Source organism: Arachis stenosperma, chromosome 7, assembly GCF_014773155.1.
Source record: "Arachis stenosperma cultivar V10309 chromosome 7, arast.V10309.gnm1.PFL2, whole genome shotgun sequence".
In the NCBI taxonomy this organism is placed as follows: domain Eukaryota; kingdom Viridiplantae; phylum Streptophyta; class Magnoliopsida; order Fabales; family Fabaceae; genus Arachis; species Arachis stenosperma.
Window position 1 is genome coordinate 85,753,975 of NC_080383.1, and position 22,720 is coordinate 85,776,694.

Here is a 22,720-nt window from a genome sequence, read left to right on the forward strand (position 1 = left end):
GGAGAAGGGTATTTTCGTCTGAAGGAAGATTTTAAAACAAACTGAAACCTTGGAGACTATTTTGGAGCGAAAAAAGGCGAGGGACGAAAAAAATTTTTAACCCCTATGTTGGGGACCAAAATCATACTTATCCCTAATTTTTACTAGCATATACAGGTATTTAGATCTGATCTATATATTATTTATTTGAATAAAATTTAAGCACAAAATAAATCGTTAGGATTACTTTCTTTTCTTCCGCTGCCCGTTATGAACACATAGTAATCCTTCACGCAGATCCGAAAGTGGGTCGGATTCGGTGGCACAAATTAGGAGAGGAGGCCTTAATCTGGACTATTGATCTAGCATACAAAATGGACAGTCCAGATTGGATCTAGAAAATTATGAAGAGGGAGATGGAGGCAACAGACATGTAGAGGTGTGTGACGGCTCTGATGGCAATGGGGTTTGGTTTGTTGAACTTAAAATAGAGAGACGAATAGAATGGTGTGGTCAGTGGTGAAAGAAGACTCCGAAATGATAGACAACAAGGGTGAAAATGTTGCAGGTGGAGATGAAAGTGGTGGTGGATGCAGCAGAACCTTCAGTGGTGCGTACCGACGCGTCCAGTAGTGGTGGAGGATGGAGTTTTTCTCGTTCCACTCTAAACAACATGTCCAAGAGGATGGTATGATCTATGATGGATGAAAACATCAGAAACAGGTTCAAAATGCGACTGGAAGAAGTACGGCTATTAGAGGTGGACATTGAGCTTCTAGTAGTGCATGGAAGCGTGTGTGACAACGATATAATATATAAGTAATAGATAATTCAGCACATGGTAGTAAAATACAAATATAAAAAAATGTATTCGTATTCCTTGGATCGTTTGTGTTATATAAGAGAAAGCACTATAGAAGAAAAATTGTGTGTATTCAAACTGCATAAGAACAATATAATATATAAAAGTATTTATAAGTATTAAGAGAATTTAAATAATAAAAATAAAATATTTTATAATAAATATTTAGATATGTTAAATAATTTTAATAAATATAATTAATTTTAATATATTTTTTAAACTCAATTAACAATATAAGCTTTAAATTTATTTAAAATAACAAAATAAAAAAATTATAAAAATTGATGAAATAGGCACAGATAAAAATTGTCAGAATGGAATGTAGATGAAACTACCAAAAAAAAGTGCAGATAGATTTATTAAAAAGAAGTGCAGATTGAACTCCTAGAAAAAAGTTTAGGTGAAACAATCAGAAGAAAGTTCAGATGGAACTGTTGAAAAAAAATATAGACGAAATAATAGATGAACACAATCAGAAGAAAGTTCAAATAGAACTGTTGGAAGCAATGGGGTTGGATTTGTTGAACTTAAAACGTAGAGACGAACACAATGATATATTTTATATCGATAGTTGACATTGGTAGTTAATTTTAATATATATGTAACATATTTGTTTATTTATTTATAAAATTATTTTTTTAACATTTATTTTGTTTTAAAAATTTAGGATTTAATGTTAAAATTTAAAATAAAAATATTACTTTAAAAAATTGATTAATACTGTTGAAACATAGGTGATTTCTTAACTAAATTCGTTTTTTATATTAAACTATTATTATTATTGTAGTTGGACTTCTTTCCAACCAAATTAGTTTGAAGGTCCTTCCTTTTCTACATGATCATTCACACTTTTGATACTGGTCAATTTGACGAAAAAATATTAATCCCTAAATTATGTATCGTTCAATTGTCTAACACTCTAACTATTTCTAATAAAAAAATTTATTAACGAAACCTCCAAAAAAAACTTCTAATAATATAATAATAAAAATTTTAATTTTTTTATATATTCAATAAATTAAAAATGTAAACAATTATCTTTTTCAAAAACTTTTATTAAAATATTTTTTATGATCTTTTAAAACGTGCTCTAAAAGGATATGTTCAATATTTCAATTAACATATGTTCCCCTTTTTTTATTCAAAGATAGGAAAATTTAAACCCGCAATTTTTAAATAAGTATGAAAAGACTATGTCATTTGAATTATAGTTCGTGTCAGGGACGGATCCAGAAATTTTAATATGGAAGGGACAAATTTTAAATAATTTTTTCTATAAAGATAATTAACATATAGTTCTTAGAATTAGTCTTTTAAAAGATTTATCAAAATATATATATATATAATTATAATTTTTTTTCACAATTTTACTTTTAATATAATTACATAAAAAAATATAACAATATCAATAATACATTATAAAATTATAAAATACCAATAATTTGTAACGTGTTTAGTTAAAAATTATCACATATCTTATTAATTAAAATTAATTCTTTCAAAAATAAAAAAAATTGAAAATAAACTATAAATTATTAATTATTTAAAAGACACAGTACTCTTATAAAATACAAGATATAAAATATCTTTATAAAATTTCTTCTTTTAACAACGTAAATTTAGAAGAAAAATAAATATTTTTTACAAGAAAATAATATTTAAAGTACATAATGTGATTACCAAAATATAACTACGTAAGTAATTATTAATATAATAATATAAATATTAAATGTATTAATATAAAAAAATAAATGATTTTTTAAATATAGTAATTATTATATAAAAACTAATTTAAAAAATACAAAAACTTTAGAGTATAATATTAAATTAGTTAAATAAAAAGTATTAGTAAATCAAACAATTAAGATATAAATCCATCGTATAGTAAAAAATAATACATATAAAATTATTAAATTATATAATATTTTTTTATTTTTTAAATACATATCTCATATATAAGAACAGTTTCTTAAAATTTTGAGGGGCAAAACCACTATTAGCCCCCTCTGAATCCGTCCCTGAGCTCGTTGGCTAACATATGTTCCTTTAATAAGAAAAACAAATCTATAATGTATAAAATAAGTATAATGTGTCGAAAGAATAATTAATATTTTCAAACCGCAAAACACGTTCTATAAAACGAAAGAGGGGAAATCTTCACATTGTACCTTTTTCATACAGTAAGAGCAACATTACGTAGTTAGTTTGTAAAAGGAAGAGAGATAGGATCATGAAATATTACAAGTAATTGCGAGTGAAAATTGTGTGTGAACAATTGTTATGACCCTTTACAAGTCCCAACTTCTATGCAATGATTTCATGCTGACTTTGCGTCTGTAGATTATAAACACTACTTAGAGTGCTCCTAGTCTTGACCTAACCAAAACTAACTAAATTAATTGTACAAGTAAACAAAGGTTAGGTTATTATGTTCAGATTTTGTTCTCAGCCTCATCAATCGTCATAGATCAACCCACATACACCAAACATGAACCAGTCTCACGACAATAATTAATGATCGTACAGAACCTGGCAGCCTTGTAACGTGAATAATTTACCAAATAGCAAGCAGATGATATGTTTATCCTTAAATGCAGGAATCTGAGCAAGCTATATGTTACATAACATGAACCGAGAAAAAAACAGACAATAGCAAAAGTATTGACTTTCCATTGCCTTGAGTACCTCTCAGATTTCTGCACTTGACACCTCAATCCAGCTTAAGCATAATAATTTAAGCTGGCTTTCTTCTTTGCTTGAACCTGAATGATACCTTCGTTAAAGTCCTCATGGTTCACCTGCAGTTGTACAAAATGCACATTTATATTTATATTTCAAATTATAACTTGGGCTTTTGCATTGAATCAAACCAAAAAATTACAAACATCATTGCTAAAACAACAATCTAGGGCTAGCTAAAAACTGTTGCATAAGTAGTCAAAGAAAGCGTAGTCATGATGTGATTTTTCAAGTTATGCATACCTCAGTTGCATCCCGTCGAAGGGCCAACATGCCAGCCTCAACACAGACAGCTTTAAGTTGTGCTCCATTGAAATCATCTGTAGACCTAGCTAATTCTTCAAAGTTGACATCTGGGTGAACATTCATCTTCCGAGAATGGATCTATCATGTTAACGTGTGTTAGAAATAAAGAGAGTATTTTATAATATCTCTATCATATCTTAATATATCAAACAATGTCTCATACGATTAGTTTTGGGATTAGTGATTGTACATGGTTCTTTCCTTATCTACGAATAGGGTTTCACTAATATTATTATAAATAGAGGCTATTTGTCCTCTCTTGTGTGACACCATAACATAATCATCAGTGTTTTCATATTATTCACTGTATTTCTATTTTCTCTTTTTCCTTACCTACCTAAAACCCACAATCTCAGCATCAGCAGTAAGTCAGGGTAAAAGAAAACAAGATAAAGATAGCATGTAGCTTAAAGATACCTAACCTGCAGAATTCGGGCTCTTGCTTCTTCAGTTGGGTGTGGGAACTCAATTTTTCGGTCCAATCTACCAGAACGCATAAGAGCAGGATCAAGAATATCTGCACGGTTTGTTGCTGCAATGACCTGCATTGACGAGAATAAATGAATATGTCATTTCAAATGCCTAAGTCCTAACTCCTAACTGAACAAAAAATGAAATATATTTGAAATGTTACCCTTCAGAGAGTATTGTGCCAACTTCTAAGTCACCGCTATTTGAGTTGTTAGTTGTTAGTTGTTACACTTCAAATTTATAAATAAGTAATGTGGCTAACAACCCCAGAAGGGTTTTAAGGAGATATATTAGAAGAAGGGATTGAGAAAGCTTTTATGGAAAATAAAATATACAACATTTAAGTTTCCAATGCATTCGTAACAAAAAAAATTTAAAAACTTCTACTATCGGTAACCTTAACCTTTTGGGTACATATTAGCTAAACCCTTAAAGTATTCTTACCCAAAGACAGCGAACATCCTTCGAGATTTCTGTTTATCACGTCAATCAGAAAAAAGAAGACCCATAGACAACAATAATAGAAGAGATACCTTAATCCGGTCATCACTACTAAAACCATCCAGCTGATTCAGCAACTCTAACATTGTTCGTTGTACCTCCCTGTCTCCACTTACTTCACTGCATTTGGCCACCCAGTACACCATAAGCTCATAACATTGCTGAACCATTATAATTGAAACAGGAACTACATACACTGAATTAAATCCCTGCCTACTCATACCTATCAAAACGCTTTGGTTCCAATTGCATCAATTTCATCTATGAATATAATGCATGGAGACTTCTCTTTTGCAAGCTGAAAGGCATCACGGACAAGTTTTGCTCCATCTCCTATGAACATCTATAAAATTGTAGCTAAAATCATTCTTCCAATCCACCCAAGAAGATGAAAATAGAAACAGAAGGAAGTAATGCAGTTGTACAGGAAGTATAAGAATAACTAATATCATCTAATAACAAACAATCAATACAAAACTGTACTATTCATTTATAAAAAGAAGGGGAAAAAAAGGGTAATAAACAGCCAAATTATCAAGCATAGTAAAAGGAAGAATCATACTTGCACAAGTTGTGGACCTGCCAACTTCAGGAAAGTAGCATTTGTTTGTGCTGCACAAGCACGGGCCATTAAAGTTTTCCCAGTTCCTGGAGGTCCATATAAGAGAACTCCCTTTGGTGGACGAACTCCCAATTTCTGGAACCGCTCCTTGTGGGTCATTGGCAAAACAATGGCTTCAACTAGTTCTTGGATCTGTAGCCAAAGACCAAGTTATTTAACAGAGGGATCCTTTGAAGGCTCCGATAAATTGTTAGTAACTAAAGCTTACCTGCTTCTCCAATCCACCAATGTCATTGTAGTCCTCTGTTGGCTTTTCATCAACTTCCATAGCCTTAACTCGAGAATCATACTCAGAAGGCAGGGTATCCAAAATTAAGTAACTATCTTTGTTAACACCAACCAGATCACCAGGTTTTAGCTTTTCAGGGTCAACAAGACCAACAACAGGTAGAAAGATAGTCTGTAGTGAGAAGAAAACATAACTGAATAAGAGTTACACCAAAGGCTTTCCATATAAATAAAAATCAGTCTCATCGATATTTGAACACCAGAAGCAGATGGAAATCTTTATATAGAAACATAACTTGCTCTCTAAAAGAAGTGAAATTATAAGGTTTTTAACCTGTCGAGTAGACGTCTTTAGCACAACACATTTTCCTTTCCTTTGGGAGTCAAGATCAATATTGGCACCATCTTCTTCTGCCTCATCTTCTGGGTTCATTTCAAGTATCTGGAAAGTAAAAAAAAAAAAAAAAATAGAAAATCAAGTCAGAAAAGTGTAGAGTGTGGAACATTATAGTTACAAATGTTTGCAACGAAATTGAAGGTGAGAATAGTTGAGAAACCTCGACAATGTTGCCAACGAGGTAGGGCAACTGTTTATTGAGCTTAATCTTCTCCTGGTTTTCTTTGATCTTCTCCTTGTAAGATTCCAATTCGAGATTCGTCCTCTGCAGCTCTTCCTGCAGGATTGATTTGAATTGAATGAAACCCTAGGGTGCGTAACGCTAAGATGAATGAATGATTGAAGGGGAAATAAAAAAACCTTGAGAATGCGAATTTCATTGTCGAGAAGACGAGAAGCTCTGACGATGTCATCGGTGGTCATGTTGGCCAGCTGATCATCTTCCAAGTTGGTATCCTCTACCATGGCGCTCGCCATCCCTATCAACCAAGAATGCTACTATGCTCTCACAATTCAGGATTCCTTGTTCAACAGGCAAGCTCAATTTTCAGTTCCTCAGCCACAGTTTTTTACTTTCCTCCTCCACTCTATTGCTCTCTCCATTTTTTATGGGTCAACTCTCTCGTTACCAAAGACGATCACTGGGCCGAATCGTAATCTTTTCAAAATGAAAAATCAGCCCAGGTCCAAAAAAAGAAAAATCTAATTAGCCCTTTGAGGTTGGCTCAAATAGAGAAGGTATAGGATGTTACTGTCCAAAAACAAAAAGGTAAAGGATGTTAATTTCCATAGGATCTAGTTAGCACATGTTCTAACGTCTAATGATTAATTTATTAGTTTATTTAAATAAATATGGAAAGTTCAAATTTTTCCATATGGATAATAAATTTTTAAATAGAATTTGAATCCATGATAAATTAGTATTTGGACTACCAAACTAAGAGGTACCATAAAAAATAAAAAAGTTAACACATGCTCTAAAGACAAGAATTAGAGTTACTAATTAAAAAGGTTTTTATAAAAAAAGATAAAAAAAAAAAATTAGAGTTACTAACATGTGCCCTAATTTTAATTAATTTTGCTCTTTTTTTTGTTAAGAGTAACTATACAAATCTATTTCCAAAAATTTTAAAAGCGGATATTTTAATACACAGATTAATTTCATAGATTTTATTCCGACAGACAAATCAATTTTCAGTTCATTTTTCGATAGAGTAATTACCTAAATCAGTCCCTAAAGAATTTAAAAACGGACATTTTAGTCCCAAAAAAATTAATGTACAAATCAATTTTCAATGTTTCTCTCTGTTGGACAAAACAGTCTTCCGTCCAAAAATAAAATAAAATCAAATCAAATAATAATAATAATAATAATTATTAATTACATAATAATATTGTACTATAATTTTTTTATATTTTTTGGACAAAAATAATTATAAATTTATTCATTAAATTCTTATATATATAGTCACTTAATAATAATAATAATAATAATAATAATAATAATAATAATAATAATAATAATAATAATAATAATAAATTAATAAAATTATTAGAGATTATTTTACAAGAAATTCAATGTTAAAATCATTTAATATTTTTATATTTAATATAATCAAAAGATGTCCTATTTTAAAAAAATATGTTTGTATTAAAAAAAAACATGTATTTAATATAAATTCAAATTAAAATATTTTTTTAATACATATTTTTTAATACAAACATATTTTTTTTTAAATAGGACATCTTTTAATTATATTAAATACAAAAATATCAAATAGTTTTACCTTGAATTTCTTGTAGAATAATCTCTAATAATTTTATTATTATTATTATTATTATTATTATTATTATTATTATTATTATTATTATTATTATTATTATTATTATTATTATTGAGTGACTATATATATATAATGAATAAATTTATCATTATTTTTATCCAAAAAATTATAGTACAATATTATTATACAATTAATAATAATAATTATTATTTTATTTTATTTTTATTTTTGGATGGAGAACTGTTATATCTAACGAAGAAAAACGTCAGGGATTGATTTGTACATTAATTTTTTTGGGGACTAAAATATCTGTTTTTAAAATTCTTGAGGACTGATGTGGGTAATTATTCTGCCGGAAAATAAACTGGGAACTGATTTATCTGCAGAAGTAAAATCTTAAAGATTGATCTGTGTATTAATTTTTCTTAAAAACTAAAATATTCGCTTTTAAAATCTTTTGGGACTGATTTGGGTAATTACCCTTCTTTTAAAATGAATGTTTTCTCCTCACATTTATTAAAGTTTGACTTCAATTTTCAAACACACCACTCATCTCTGTGATGGCTTCCAATAAAATCATCATCTGCTTTGAATATTTTATTTTACTTTCAAATGTATTTTCTTATTGAGATTTTGGTTTTTTTTTTTTATGATTTTAGATGTTTTAATAATATAGGTCAAAAAATGAATGCAAAAAAATCAGTTGATATTAGTTATAAATAGTTAGTTCCTTTTTAGGAATAACATTGATTTTTTTTTTTTTTTACTAAAGGATTCCAACATTGAACTTAATCAACAAACAAGATGATATATAAAGTCACAAGAGATGGTTATTACTCTAATTACAATTCAAATTAATTAAAGCTTCCAATATATGCCGAATAGGTGCAAGATGCCAGCGACGACGGCCCAGAATAGGATCTCAGCAAATATTACATAAAGCAGAATCCCAACTTTGGTTGAATGCCACACCTTGATGAACACATGCTTTTGGATCCAATATACCTGTCTCCACAAAAACCAATCAAACACAGAGACATAGTGCCACATAACATAGTATCTATTCATAATTGAATTCAAACAAGAAAGAACAATACCAGTGTATTATGAGGGTGATCATAATACCATCTATTGATGAATCCTGCAAAGATGCCCTCAGCTGCCATAACGTACACAAACTTCATGCCAATCCATTTCAAAGGCATGAACCATAGTTTCAAGCCCCAAATATCAACCTGCAATGCAATAATAATCCATTGTACAACATAATATCTATCACTATCATGATACAATGGCAACTAGAACTTCCATAGTATATAATAATACCATTGTATAGAAGGTTGAAAATGCTAATGCTGCTGCTCCAGATGTTACACAAACATAGCTTAGTGTATACAATTGCTTATTCAGAGGAATGGCTGCAGCGCACAAAGAAGTAACATCTGAGTGGTTACAATACATAGTAAAGATATTCCAGCTGAACACTTGGTTAATTAGAGTTCATCATGAGTGAAGTGAAGAATAAGTCCTGAAGTAAGAAGAGATAAACCCAAGAGAATCCAGTGCTTCAGTCTTGAAAGATGATCCTATGTTAAAAATTACACAACTGAAAGATTAAGCACAAGTTGAAGAGATGTGAAAAATCAAAGATTATTAGATAATTGCTTTGATTCAAAGGCTTCATCACCTGCATGTGTATGAGTACATGGCCAAAATGCAATCCAATGATTGTGGACAGAATAGCTGATATTGAGCTGCAATCGCATATCATAATTATATTACATGTCATCAAAACTCAAAAAGACATTTTTAATTACAGACCTTAGAATTCGTTCTGGCTCAAAAGAAGCATAACACCATGAGGGAGCATTTTTCCTAAATGGCCCTTTGAATTGTGATTTCTCGGTGCAAGCCTGAGGAAAAGGCAGTAAGTCATTGAAAGTTTGAAACTCTCATTTGCAAAGTTTGTTTTCAAATTTGTAGTAGAAACAAGAAGTGTCTGGTTTAAAAATTAGAGTTGCAACACACTTGTGATCTCTTCCAAGCTGGATGCTTATGCATGTGGTTGATTCCAAGCACCTCTCTGTCTATGTATCCCACAGCATTACAAGGGGGATCTAATTTCCCTCTGACTCCACATTTCACCTAAATTTGAAATAGCAAGTGAGCAAAAAAAATTAATAAAGATTGGAGCATCAAGAATCAGAGGCATGCAATTGGAAGCTTACAGTAAAAGTTGTTCCATTATATATGCTATTTGGATTATGGACAGTGAAACTCCAATCTGAAACATAAATTCCATAAAGTAAAGCCAAATAAATGGTAAGTATACATGCAGCCACCACCCTGAAATTTTAATAAATAGAGAAATGTCCATGTCAGTCCAAGCCAGTTTGTACTTATGTTTGTTCTTGTCCTTTCTAAATAATAGATAATTTAGCACATGGTAGTAAAATACAAATGTCAAAGAATTTATTCGTATTTCTTGGATCGTTTTCGTTATATAAGTAAGAGAGAGCACTCCAGAAAAAAAATTTTCTATTCAAACTGCATAAGAATGATATAATATATAAAAATATTTATAAGTATTAAGAAAATTTAAATAAAAAAATAAAATATTTTATAATAAATATTTAGATATCTATGATATATTTTTAATTTTACAATTAAAATGTGCTACATGTTACTTTTTTTTATCGTAATTGGAATCAAATTTTTTCCTCCAAAATTAAGGAATTCTCCTCTCTTTCTTACTAATTTTACAACCAAAATGTGTCACATGTCATTCTCTCATTGTAATTGAAATGAAATCTTTTCCTCCAAAATTAAAGAATTCTTCTTTCATCCCTACTAATTTTACAACCAAAATGTGCCACATGTCACTCTCTTATTACAATTGAAATCAAATCTTTTCCTTCAAAATTAAAGAGTTTTCCCCTCATACATCTTTTTTTCTCTATCTTTCTCATTCCTTCAACCACTTTATCTATTTTTTTTGAAGTAAAAAAACTCAACACAATAAGGTGGAGCAAAAGAAAAGAAACAAAAACTTATAACGCTAAAAATAACAACCCCTAGCCATCTCCAGCATTGTCATCAACAACCACAGGGTTCACTACCAATTCACTCATCATAACTTGTAAATGACCTGTTAATAATATCCACCACACTTGAACTTTGATTTTTGAAGATTCTATTGTTTCTTTCTAGCCAAATTGTCCAGATGATAAGCAAAAATTATATTTTTACATATAAACTACCGGCAAGTATACCATGTCGTATCAAGTAATAAAACTCACTTAGAGTGAGGTCGATCCCACGAGGATTAAATGATTAAGCAATCAATAGTTAGTTGATTATCCTAGTTAGACGGTTCATATTAGAGTGATGAGCAGACAAGAAATATAAATGACTAGAAACTAAATGAAAGCAATAAAGAACAGTAAGAGTAAATGACATGAATATAAAGAGGAGAGAAGAATTATCAATTCATTAAAACCAACAGAGCTCCTCCCCCTATGAAATTGGGATTTAGTGACTCATAACTCCAAGTACAAATTGAAATTCAAAACTGAAAATTAAACTCAGCATAGAAAAGAAAAAGAAATTTTAAACTATAACAGAAATGAAATTGAAGAGTGATCTAGCATCTCAGCAAAAAGTAAAATTCAAAAAGTGCAGAAGTACAAAAGAGATCTAAAAGAAAAAGGAACTGAAAAAGTAGATCCAAAAGAAGTCCTCAATGATTTAAGATGCCATCTATTTATACTGGTTCAGTGGTTGCTTCAGGTGTACTTGCAAGTTGCTTCAAAGTAGGCCTTTCAGTTGGTACCGTGTGGATGCTCTCGGGAGAACGTAGCGCTTGTTCACCGACGCATACACGTCTCCTACGCGTACGCGTCGTCAGCATCTCAGTACTTGTCACGCGTATGCGTCCCATACGCCTACGTGTCCCTTGCAACACTCTCCTTTAGAGCGTAGCGCTTGCGCCAAGAGCGCTCTCCCATGCGTACGCGTCATGCACGCGTATGCGTGGATTTGCAAAATGTCAATTCCACGCTGCTGCTCCATCCACGCGTCTGCATGCTTGTTCACAAATCCCACTTCCACGTGTACGCGTCACTGACGCATACGCGTCGATTGCCAATTTTTAAATCCGCTTTCAAAAGCATCGTAGGCGCTCTTGGTGGGGAATGTAGCGCTCTTGGTTGAAGAGCGTAGGTCCCTTCCATGTGTACGCATGGCCTTTCGAAGATGCCACATCCACGCGTACGCGTCACCCACGCGTACGCGTCGCTAGTCAAATTTTCTTGGGTGAAGAACGTAGTGCTCTTTGAAAGAGAGAGCGTAGCGCCAAGGGTTGTGCTGCAGGGGAACTTAGCGTTCTTTAAGCAAGCATAGCGCTAAGATATTGTGTTCTTCTCCCCTGTTATGATCACAAAACAAAATAGCAATACATCAAAGCTTTGTTTCTTGAGCAAATGCATGAAATTGAGCAGAAAGTCACTTAGTCCTTGTATAATGAGAAATTCATTTAAGTGCTTGTTTATTCCAAATAAAATGCATGAAATTGAACCAAAACTTAACTAAAATATCCAGCTAATCTAGCTATGATGCAAATGCATCACAACACCAAACTTAAACCTTACTTGTCCTCAAGCAAGAAAAGAATTATGCACAGAGGTTTCTTTTAATTAGAATGGGTTGAAGAAATTCTTGTAATGCCTTTGTGAGTGAAGTGATTAAGTGATAGTGGGATGAACTCTGAATTATATGCTCATGCAAGGATTCCAGTGCTTGTTAGTTCCTATATTTTGTAAGTTTTAGGTCTGAGGACTTTCATTCAAACGATATTGTGAAAGTCTCTTTATAGATAGTCACCTTGAAGCAGCTTTTAATTTTTTTTTAACATTTTTCTTTTCTTGTTGTATCTTGGCCTCGACTCTAGGTATCATGTCTCAAAGCGGCTTTTTAAGATAAGCTTTCAATTAATACTCTTAGACCAGTTGGTCTAAGGTATTAGGTGTTGAAGTACCCCTTAGGATTCACTTGCTCAAGCCTCTCTCTTTGACACACATCTATCACAAGCAGATTAACTAGGATAATGAGTTCTTATTTCTTTTTTTTTCTCTCTTAGTAATTGATGCTCAAAGCCTTGGACCTTGTTCTTTATTTTTCTATTTCTTTTGTTTTCTTTTGTTGCTGCTTCTTAGATCAATAGATGTTTGAGATTTTCCACAATACTTCTCTAAACGTCATATCTTGCCTATGAGCTCCCATGCAAGTTTTCAGAAACATGCAATCTCAATACACAATAATACAATTAGAACCACCACTTCTCTTAATCTTTTGCTTGCCTCAACGTTTTTTAAGACTCCTCAATCCTTCTTTTCAAAGAAATATTCTCGGTTCTCATTCTAGAGATATTTAGTGCAAGCAATTTTTCAAGAGTATGGTGCTATGAGCTATCTAGCATCGTGGTTATTGAGCAATAACAAATTAAGCTAAGCAGACAAACAGAGGCACAACATCAATTTCAAGTATAGCCGTTTTGAATACAAAACAATCACTTAACAATACAAACTATTGGTGTTCACTTGCTTTACTCCTTATCATCATCATTGTTGGTCTTTGTTTCCCTTTCTGTCTCTTTGGTTGATAATGCTTAGTTCTTCCAACAACTGAAGTGACAGCCTGCAATGAATTTTGGGAGTTGCTTGTTTCCAAGCACTTGAAGAATAGTTATCATACATATATGCTTATGAATCCTTGAACTACAAGTGGTATCTGAACACCAAATTTAGTTCCTTGCTTACTTCTATGTGCCAAAACAAAGTTCATCTTTCATGAATGCATACTACGTCATGTGCTTTAAACCTATGGGGAGATGAAATGCAGAACTAAAAAGTAAACCAGTGAAATACAAGTTTAGTCAATTTCTATGGTTGTTTGGAATTTGTGATTATTCATGATTATCTCAAGGGTTACTTTGTGCTTAATGAATGTTAATGGTGGAACACCAAACTTAGTGTCATACATTCACCCTTGATTTTGTTTCTTTGTTAATCCAATCACCTTGGTGTGGAACACCAAACTTAATTCCTTGCCATGCATAGAAATTGGACTAACCATTTATTCTGAGAAGAGTATGAAAGAGTTACCTAAGGTTGGGTTGCCTCCCAACAAGCGCTCTTTTATCATCACTAGCTTGACGGTTGTCCCTTATTAGGGAGGATGGTGATCATAATGCCTTAGCCCTTCCCCTCTCACAGTGAGCTTTTTTCCAGTATCATTTTTTATGATTTTCACATGTTCAAGTAAGAGGATTTTATTCACTGTGTAGTATCTAGAAAAGTGTGGAGATATTTCTATTGGTTGATAGGTTAGCATTACTTTATCCCCTGGTGAGAAGTCTTTAGTGGAAATTTTCTTGTTTTTTCACCCTTTTGGAACTTTCTTCTTGGGATTTTTTTCTTTTCCAGGAGGTGGTTCATGTTTTGGAGCCTCAGTGTTTGGAAGGTTCTTGCTGAGAATCTTATGTGGAGGCTGTGGTTGTAGTTCCTTCTCTATTTTTTGAGCTTGTTGTACCACTTCTACCTCTTCCTTTCCTTTCTAGGATGAGCTTAAGTGTGTTGGGAGTGTCTCATCAGGTGCCTCTTTCAAGTTTGGATTTATGGAATCAATCTTCATACACTCTTCTTCTTGATTGGAATCTTGCAGATTCTTGAAGACATGGAATGTTAGATGTTCTTCGTGTACTTTTAGCATCAATTATCCTTTTTTAACATCTATTAATGCTCTGCCCGTAGCCAAGAAGGGTCTCCCTAGAATGATGGGAGTATTGTTATCTTTCTCCATGTCTAGAATGACAAAATCAGCTGGGAGGAAAATTTTCTCCACTTTTACCAATACATTCTCCACAACCCCAAGTGCTTGCTGAATGGATTTGTCCGCCATTTAGAGGGCTATTTGTGTGGATTTCAATTCATGAATTTGAAGCTTCTTCATCAAGGATAGAGGCATCAGATTTATGCTGGCACCAAGGTCACAAAATGTTTTCTCAATAATCATGTTGCCTATGGTACAAGGGATATGAAAGCTCCTAGGTCCTTCCTCTTCCTTGGCAATCCTTTCTGGATGATGGCACTAAACTCCCTGGTCATCACAACCATTAGTCCCTCCTTCAAGGATTTTTTCTTTGTCAACAATTCCTTCATGAACTTAGCATATAATAGCATCAGTTCAAGTGCCTCTATGAAAGGGATGTTGATGTGTAGTGTCTTGAATATCTCCAAAAATTTGGAGTATTGCTTCTCTTTGTTTTCTCCTTTGAATATTTGAGGATATGGTAGCTGTGGTTGGTATGCTTTTACTGCCTCCTTCTCAGCTGACTTATCCCTCTGTGTAGAGGTTTCTTGCTTCTGCTTTTGCTCCTTTACTCCTTCTTTCAAGCTTTCTTTGTTGTGTTCTTTCTGAGTGATGGCTTCTTTCTCCACTTTCTTTCCACTTCTCAAAGTTATTGCTTTACACTCCTTCCATTTTATGGCTTTTTCGGTGTCCCTTGGATTGTCTTCAGTGGTACTAGGGAAGGCATTTGCTCATTTTTCACCTATCTCTGTGATTTGTTTAGCCATTTGTCCCATCTGCCTCTCAAAATTTCTCATTGTGGCATCTTGTCTGGCCATATTGGCATCTTGTCATTCTTGTCCTTTAACTAGGCTCTCTTGTCCTTTGGCTAGACTTTGTGTAGTCTTGGCAAGTGTTTGTGTGGTTTGGTTAAGAGCGTGCAAGGTTGCTTCAAGAGTTGAGATTCTGGCTTCCTGGTAGTCAATGGATGGTATGTTGGAGTATGATTGTTGTTGCTGAAAGTTGTTTGGGATATTGAGGTGGGTGTTTTGTGGGTTGAATGGTGGTGTGGAGAAGTTATCCTGGAGGGCTTGTAAATTGTTGTGGGTTTGGTGATATGTATTTTGGGATTTTTTGTATTGGTTAGTGTCATTGGATGGGTGATTTTGGTTGTTTGTATTGTGAAAATTGTTAGAGTTGTGGTTCCTCTGCCATTGATTTTGATTATCACCCCATCTCAAGTTAGGATGATTCCTCCATGATGAATTGTATGTATCACCATGGAAGTCATTTTGAGAAGAACTTGAGGTATTATGCATGTACTAAACTTGCTCTGGTTGCTGCTCAGTGTTGCCTTCTTCAAATTGGCCCACTCATTTGAAGGTTGACTTGCTGTGTTCACTACAGCTAATTGAAGTTCATCTATTCTCTTGGCCATCATCTCCATTTGCTGTTGGATTTGCTGGTGCATTATTTTGTTCTATGCCAATATGGTGTCTACACCTTTAAGCTCCAACACACCCTTCTTTAAAGTTGGTTGGCATTGCCTCTGATGAGCATAAAAATATTAATTGTTGGCAATAGTATCTATAAGATTCTGAGCTTCTTCAACTGTTTTCATGAGATGAAATGAGCTTCCTTCAGAGTAATCTAAAGCTTCTTGAGCTTTTAGAGTTAAGCCCTCATAGAAATTCTGGAGTCTAACCCACTCACTGAACATGTCAGGTGGGCATTTCCATATCAAGGCTTTGTATCTCTCCCATGCCTCATAAAGTGATTCTCCATCCATTTGAGTGAAAGTTTGCACTTCTGTCTTCAACCTGATGATTTTCTGAGGTGGGTAAAACTTGGCTAGGAACTTGCTCACTAAATCATCCCAATTATTGATGCTTTTCTTGGGAAATGTCTCTAGCCATTGAGATGCTTTATCCATCAAAGAGAATGGAAATAACAACAACTTATAAATATCTAGATGCACAACATTTGTCTTGACAGTTTCACATCTTCTCAGGAAGACAGATAGGTGTTGATTTGGGTCTTCAAGAGGACCCCCTCTATAAGAGCAATTGTTCTGCACCAGAGTAATAAGTTGAGGCTTCAACTCAAAGTTATTGGCATGGACATTTGGAGTAAGTATGCTGCTTTCACAGTTCCTTGCATTAGGAATGGTGTATGAAGCTAACACCCTTCTAGGTGGTCCATTATTGTTAACAACATCCTCAAGAGGGTTATGCAGATTGTCCTCCATGACTTGATCTCCTTCTTCTGAGTCCTCTTCACCAATTATCCCTTTCCCTCTTGCTTCTCTTCTAAGTCTCAAAGAGGTTCTCTCAGGTTCAGAATCAAAAGAAGTGGATGCTTCTCTCCTTCCTCCTGGCATATACAATCACAAACAAACCAAGTGAAAAATGTACACTCTGCTAACAGAGTGTTGTTAGAAGGTTAGATGACACAATGTGTCGAATAGTTAGTGTGCTTTAAACAAAATAAAAGGAAAATACCTAATCTAGATTACCACTAACTTAATCATTGTTAATCTTTACTAATCTCCGGCAACGGCGCCAAAAACTTGATACATAAAAAATTAAATTTCTATGTATTAACTACCGGCAAGTATACCGGGTCGCATCAAGTAATAAAACTCACTTAGAGTTAGGTCGATCCCATGAAGATTAAAGGATTAAGCAATCAATAGTTAGTTGATTATCCTAGTTAGACGGTTCATATTGGAGTGATGAGCAGACAAGAAATATAAATGACTAGAAACTAAATGAAAGCAATAAAAAGCAGGAAGAGTAAATGACATGAATATAAAGTGCTGGAAAATTAAAGAGCAAGAAAAGTAAAGTGCAGGAAAGTAAAGTGCAAGAAATAAAAGTGCAAGGAAATAAATTGCAAGGAAGTAAAATGCAAGAAATAAAATGGTAGAAAGTAAAGAAGGCAAACATAAGGGATTGGAGATGTTAATTTCTCTTGAATCAATGGGTCTCACTCCTTCTCAATCATGTAAGATATATCCATGGCGGACTATGAGTAATTAAACCCCAATCTCTTGGTGATTTAATTTCTCTTCATATAATCAATTGCCAATCTCTTGATCTAATTGGTCATGAGAAGAGGTGAAGCTCAGTTTCTAATCCAAAAGTCACACAACCCTCAAGACCTCAACTCAAAGAGGTTACATCTCACATACCAACTAAGAGTGTATTGATCAGGAGGATTATGAGAAAAAAACCTCAAACTGAATTTCATGATCCCTCTCTCGAGGCTCACATGAAATTCTAATAGACTCAATCCCTCTCTCGATGGTGATTGAATCTTTGAAGCAAAGAAGCTCTTTCTTAGAAAGACAAACATAATTTCTAATCTCATACTACATAAATCCAAAGACCCCAATATTAGAGTGCTTATATGTCACGTACCAACTCTGAATCAAGAATCAACTTCATTATGCCAAGAGAGCTCAAATTGAAGCCTATGATCTCTCCCTAGAGGCTCACAATAGGATTCTAATAGATCCAAGGATCTTTCAAGAACAAAACTCTCTTGCAAGGATTCTAATAGATATCCAAGTATGAAGACAGAACGAAGAAGAGAAGAAGAGATAAACATTAATTCAATCAAAATTGAAACAGAGCTCCTTTCCTAAATGTAGAGGGAATTAAGTGGTCATTGCTCTCAAATAAAAAAATCAAATTGAGTGAAACTAAAGTGCATAAAAATAAAGAGTAAGACTTTAAAACAGAAATTTAAAATTTAAGATTCATAAATGAAAAGTACAAACTAAGAACTAAACTACTACTAGGGAAGAAATAAGAGAAAAGGGAGAAGAGTGTGAGAGGGGAGGGGTCTGAAGACCCACTCCCATTGGAGTGCCAATTCACAGAATTTCAAATTGGTCTTTACTTTCTCCCCTCTCCAGCCTTCAGAGTCCAGTGTCCCTAATTCTATGAAACTAATGCCTTTATATAGGCTTTCTTAAATTACAAATTGAAATAAAATTAAAAGAAGATTACAATCAAATGGAAATTAACTATTCTAGATGCTTTTTGTGGCCTTGATTGGTTGACCATTATGGGCTTGCTTGCTTGCAGTTTAAATGGGCTTGGAATGAAATTAATCGAACCAGAATTCTACTCCCATGAGAATGTAGTGCTCTTGAGGAGAGCGGAGCGCTCGTGCACCCACGCGTACACGTCACCTTCAGCGCTCTTAAGGAGAGCGTAGTGTTCGCGTCAAGAGCGCTCGCGTACGCGTGTCCCTTCAGAAATGCCACTTTCACACTGCCGCTTCATCCACGCATTCGCATGCTCCTTCAAAAATGTCATTCCGACGCGTATGCGTCGCCCACGCGTACGCGTCGTCAGCCAAAATTTTCCACTCCGTTATCGCAGGCGCTCTTGGGTGAAGAACGTAGTGCTCTTCCTGGGAGCGCCAAGCTTTCTTGATTTAATTTTCTAATTTTTTTAAATAATAATTAATTTATTGGTTAATTATTTACTAATTACTCGGAGCTTACATCCTACCCCCTAACAAAAAATTTCGCCCTAAAAAATTTGCTCTCGAATCTTCGTATATGCTTCCTCAAATTCAACCAACCTCACATCATTCATTCTGTCATTCTCCAACATCAATCCAAATACTAATTCACATTCTCTATTCTCATGTACAAGATCATAAACTTAACCAAATTCAAGCCTAAGTCATACCCATTTGTTTCACTCTTAGCTTTGTCTAGCTCTTTCTCAGTAACTACACTCTCTTTTACCCTTTAAGGTTTTCATCTAAATCAAATCAATCTCAAATGCTTCTCACTATCTCAAACACTAAACAATTCCTCAATCTTTTAGTCTGATTCAACCCGCTATAACCTAAATCACACACACACACACACACACACACTCTTTCCATTCCTTGATCCTATGTCAATCCTCGAAAGAATCTCCTATCCCAAGATTCCTTTCTCACGTCACTACAACTCTAGAGCCACCAAATCACTACGTTTCTACAACGCCACTTAAATTATAAATCACTAAGAGCTTAATCCTTCACTCGCTTTCACCAAACATCTCCTTGAATCTTTTTACCTCTCTAACTAACGCCATTGTCTTTTACTCCAGTTATACAAGTTCTAATCCCTTGGTTTTCTTCACCACCAGGTCCATTACTGCCTCTATAAGCATTTCTCGCTTGTTGTCTCAACCTGTCAACAATAGTCTGTACAACAGCAGCCTTATCGTCAACCGTATCAACTCACTCGCGTCCACGAGATGCCTTTTGGTTCTTGTCCATACCGAACAATTGATATTAAGGTGATCAATTTTAATATCTCAAGTCTAGTGCTTCGAATCTCCAAAAGTATGCTTATGAATATTTATGCTATATAAGTCTAGCAGATCTCCTAAATAGCATGTACACACACCCAGAGTATGCCTAGAAGTATAGACAGTCTGTCCCTCAGGCTTTACATGAACAAACTGCTCTAATACCACAATGTAACACCCTACCAAACAGAGTTTTACGCTTAAGTTGTAAAATAGAGGTGGTGAGTTATTACGACCTCTAAGCATAAAATACATATGTAGATATAGTTGAAGAAATTTGTAACTAGGAGCCTTGAAGAAAGGTTTAAGCAAAAACCGCGAAAAGAAAAGCGCATTACAGTCGTAAACGTAAAACCAGAGAAAAGATAAGGGTAAGACGTGAGTATATACAAAGAGTTTAGTACTAAAATACATAATATCAAGCTCCGGATGCAACCTGCGAAGCTAAGGCTGGCCGGAGTATAAATACATATATAAGCATAAGTATATATCCCAAGATAACCCAACATCCATAAAGAAAATACCTAGTTCTCCAAAAAGCCTCTAAGAGGATTAAACATCATATATATTTTCTGTTCATAGATTCTCATATATATATATATATATATATATATATATATATATATATGAGAATCTATGAACAGAAAATATATAACAAACAACCCCAAAATGTAACTTCCCAACTTCAATTGCCAGAAAAACCTCCAGATGCTCACCGAGGCACATTTCGACCTACATCTGAAAACAACAACATAGATATGGAATGAGAACCGGAGGTTCTTAACATGGTAATGGTGACCACATACATAATGTATAAGGTCTAGGGAAAGCCAGAGACGATCCTAGAACTTCGACACTCAGATTTAAATCTTAAAATTTATAAATGAAAAACCATAAACAAGGTAAGTTATCTAAGGTTCTTATTTCTAATTCCTTTATAACTTAAGCCCTAATTTTCGCCTTCCTCTAATCCTCCAAAATTCTGGTGCACAGACAAGCAATACAGACAAAATAAACACAAGTAAGATACAAATACAGTAGGTAGCAAATATAGCAGGTAAGCATAATAATCACATAGGCAAGTCCAATTAATGCACAATCAAACAAAACACACATATGCATATGACGTATGTCTGTCTTATGACTGATGAGTCTCCTCTGTCGGTTATAAAGCCAACCCGACATGTCTGGTAGCTAACCCGGACATCGTCATCTTGAAAACTGGTGAGTGGTACAGTACCACGATTCTCACCTGGTGAGCGGTAAATCACCTGGATCCTCACCATCTGTGAGCGGTAAACCACTTCGATCCCCACAGACGTTTTCAATTGGAAAACAGCATACACGTGGGCGGTAAATAACTACGATCCTCACAAAACATTTTCATATCAAATTCATCCTCATCATCATTCAATTCATTTAACAATTATCATCATCACACCTCCTATTCTGTTCTCAATAATTCACACTTAAAACATAATTCTCTTCTTAACTAAATAAAACTCAAAACATAATACTTTTCTTGATAAATTGAAACTTCAACATAATACTTTTCTTAATAAATCAAGTTCCAAAACATAATGCATTTCTTTTCTTTCTAAATCTAAGTCAAATAATATAATTTTTTTATCTATACTTGTCTAAATAATACTTCAAACCAAATCTCCAATTTTTATAAAAATTTCGGCATCAATAATCATTCATCAACTCCCATCAACAACATTAATTAACACAATTCCTACAACCAACTCGACAAAATCATCATTCATCACACACACACACAACATTAATTAACACACTCGACAAAATTATCATTTATCAACTCATTCACAATATAATTCCACATTTCCATCAAGGTTACTTGCAATAACATATTCCGACATTTTCAACCTATCCTATGGTCATCTAACCTATGTTTTCACCAATTGAATTTTAGCTCCCAGGATTCAATTCCAAGCTTCCAATATCCACCAATTTAACTCAAATTCAACAAGATATACGATCTAATTCATACAATATCACAATAATCAATATTTAGCTTACTAAATCACCAATTTACAAGGGTTAGGATTTCCTTACCATTACTCACGAGTCAAATGGACAAAATCCGTTGATTATCCACCGCTAGAGTACCCCTAAACCATCAAAATTATAAAATTTCTCAATTACCAAAACCTAAATCACAAACTGAAAAGGGGAGAATTGGGTGAAAAAACGTGATTCCCTTACCAATTGTTTAATAGATTTTGTAGAGAATTCCAAGACAAACGCGTGGCCGCTGACGCTCGTCAATCGGAGCTATGGATTGAAAGTTATGGGCGATTAAATTCCGGTGGTGAAGATTGGGGTTTTGACGTCGATTTTCTCTCTTCCTTGTTCAAGAACATTAATTCCCTTTTTGTTGAGGGAGAAGATGCTGAAGCCACTTATAAGAAAGTGAATGGGTTGGGCCTTGGGCCCGGTTTGAGTCTGATCTAACCAGTCTGACCCGTTCGACCCAATTTTGAGACAAAATCTTTAAAATTAGTGTTAAAATTTATATTTTAATTATTTCTACTTCATAAAACTATAAAAATTAATTTTTTAATTTCTTTAAATAATAATTAACTTATTAGTTAATTATTTACTAATTACTCGGGGTTTATACTAAATCTATATTTA

The 22,720-nt window shown here is 33.7% G+C and overlaps 2 pseudogenes; both read right to left on the reverse strand.

The window, feature by feature from the left end:
• Nucleotides 1-3,049: 3,049 nt before the first annotated feature.
• LOC130940450 (26S proteasome regulatory subunit 6A homolog) lies at nt 3,050-6,686 on the reverse strand (annotated as a pseudogene).
• A 2,028-nt stretch (nt 6,687-8,714) lies between these two features.
• On the reverse strand, nt 8,715-16,182 carry LOC130940041 (uncharacterized; annotated as a pseudogene).
• Between the last annotated feature and the right edge of the window lie 6,538 nt (nt 16,183-22,720).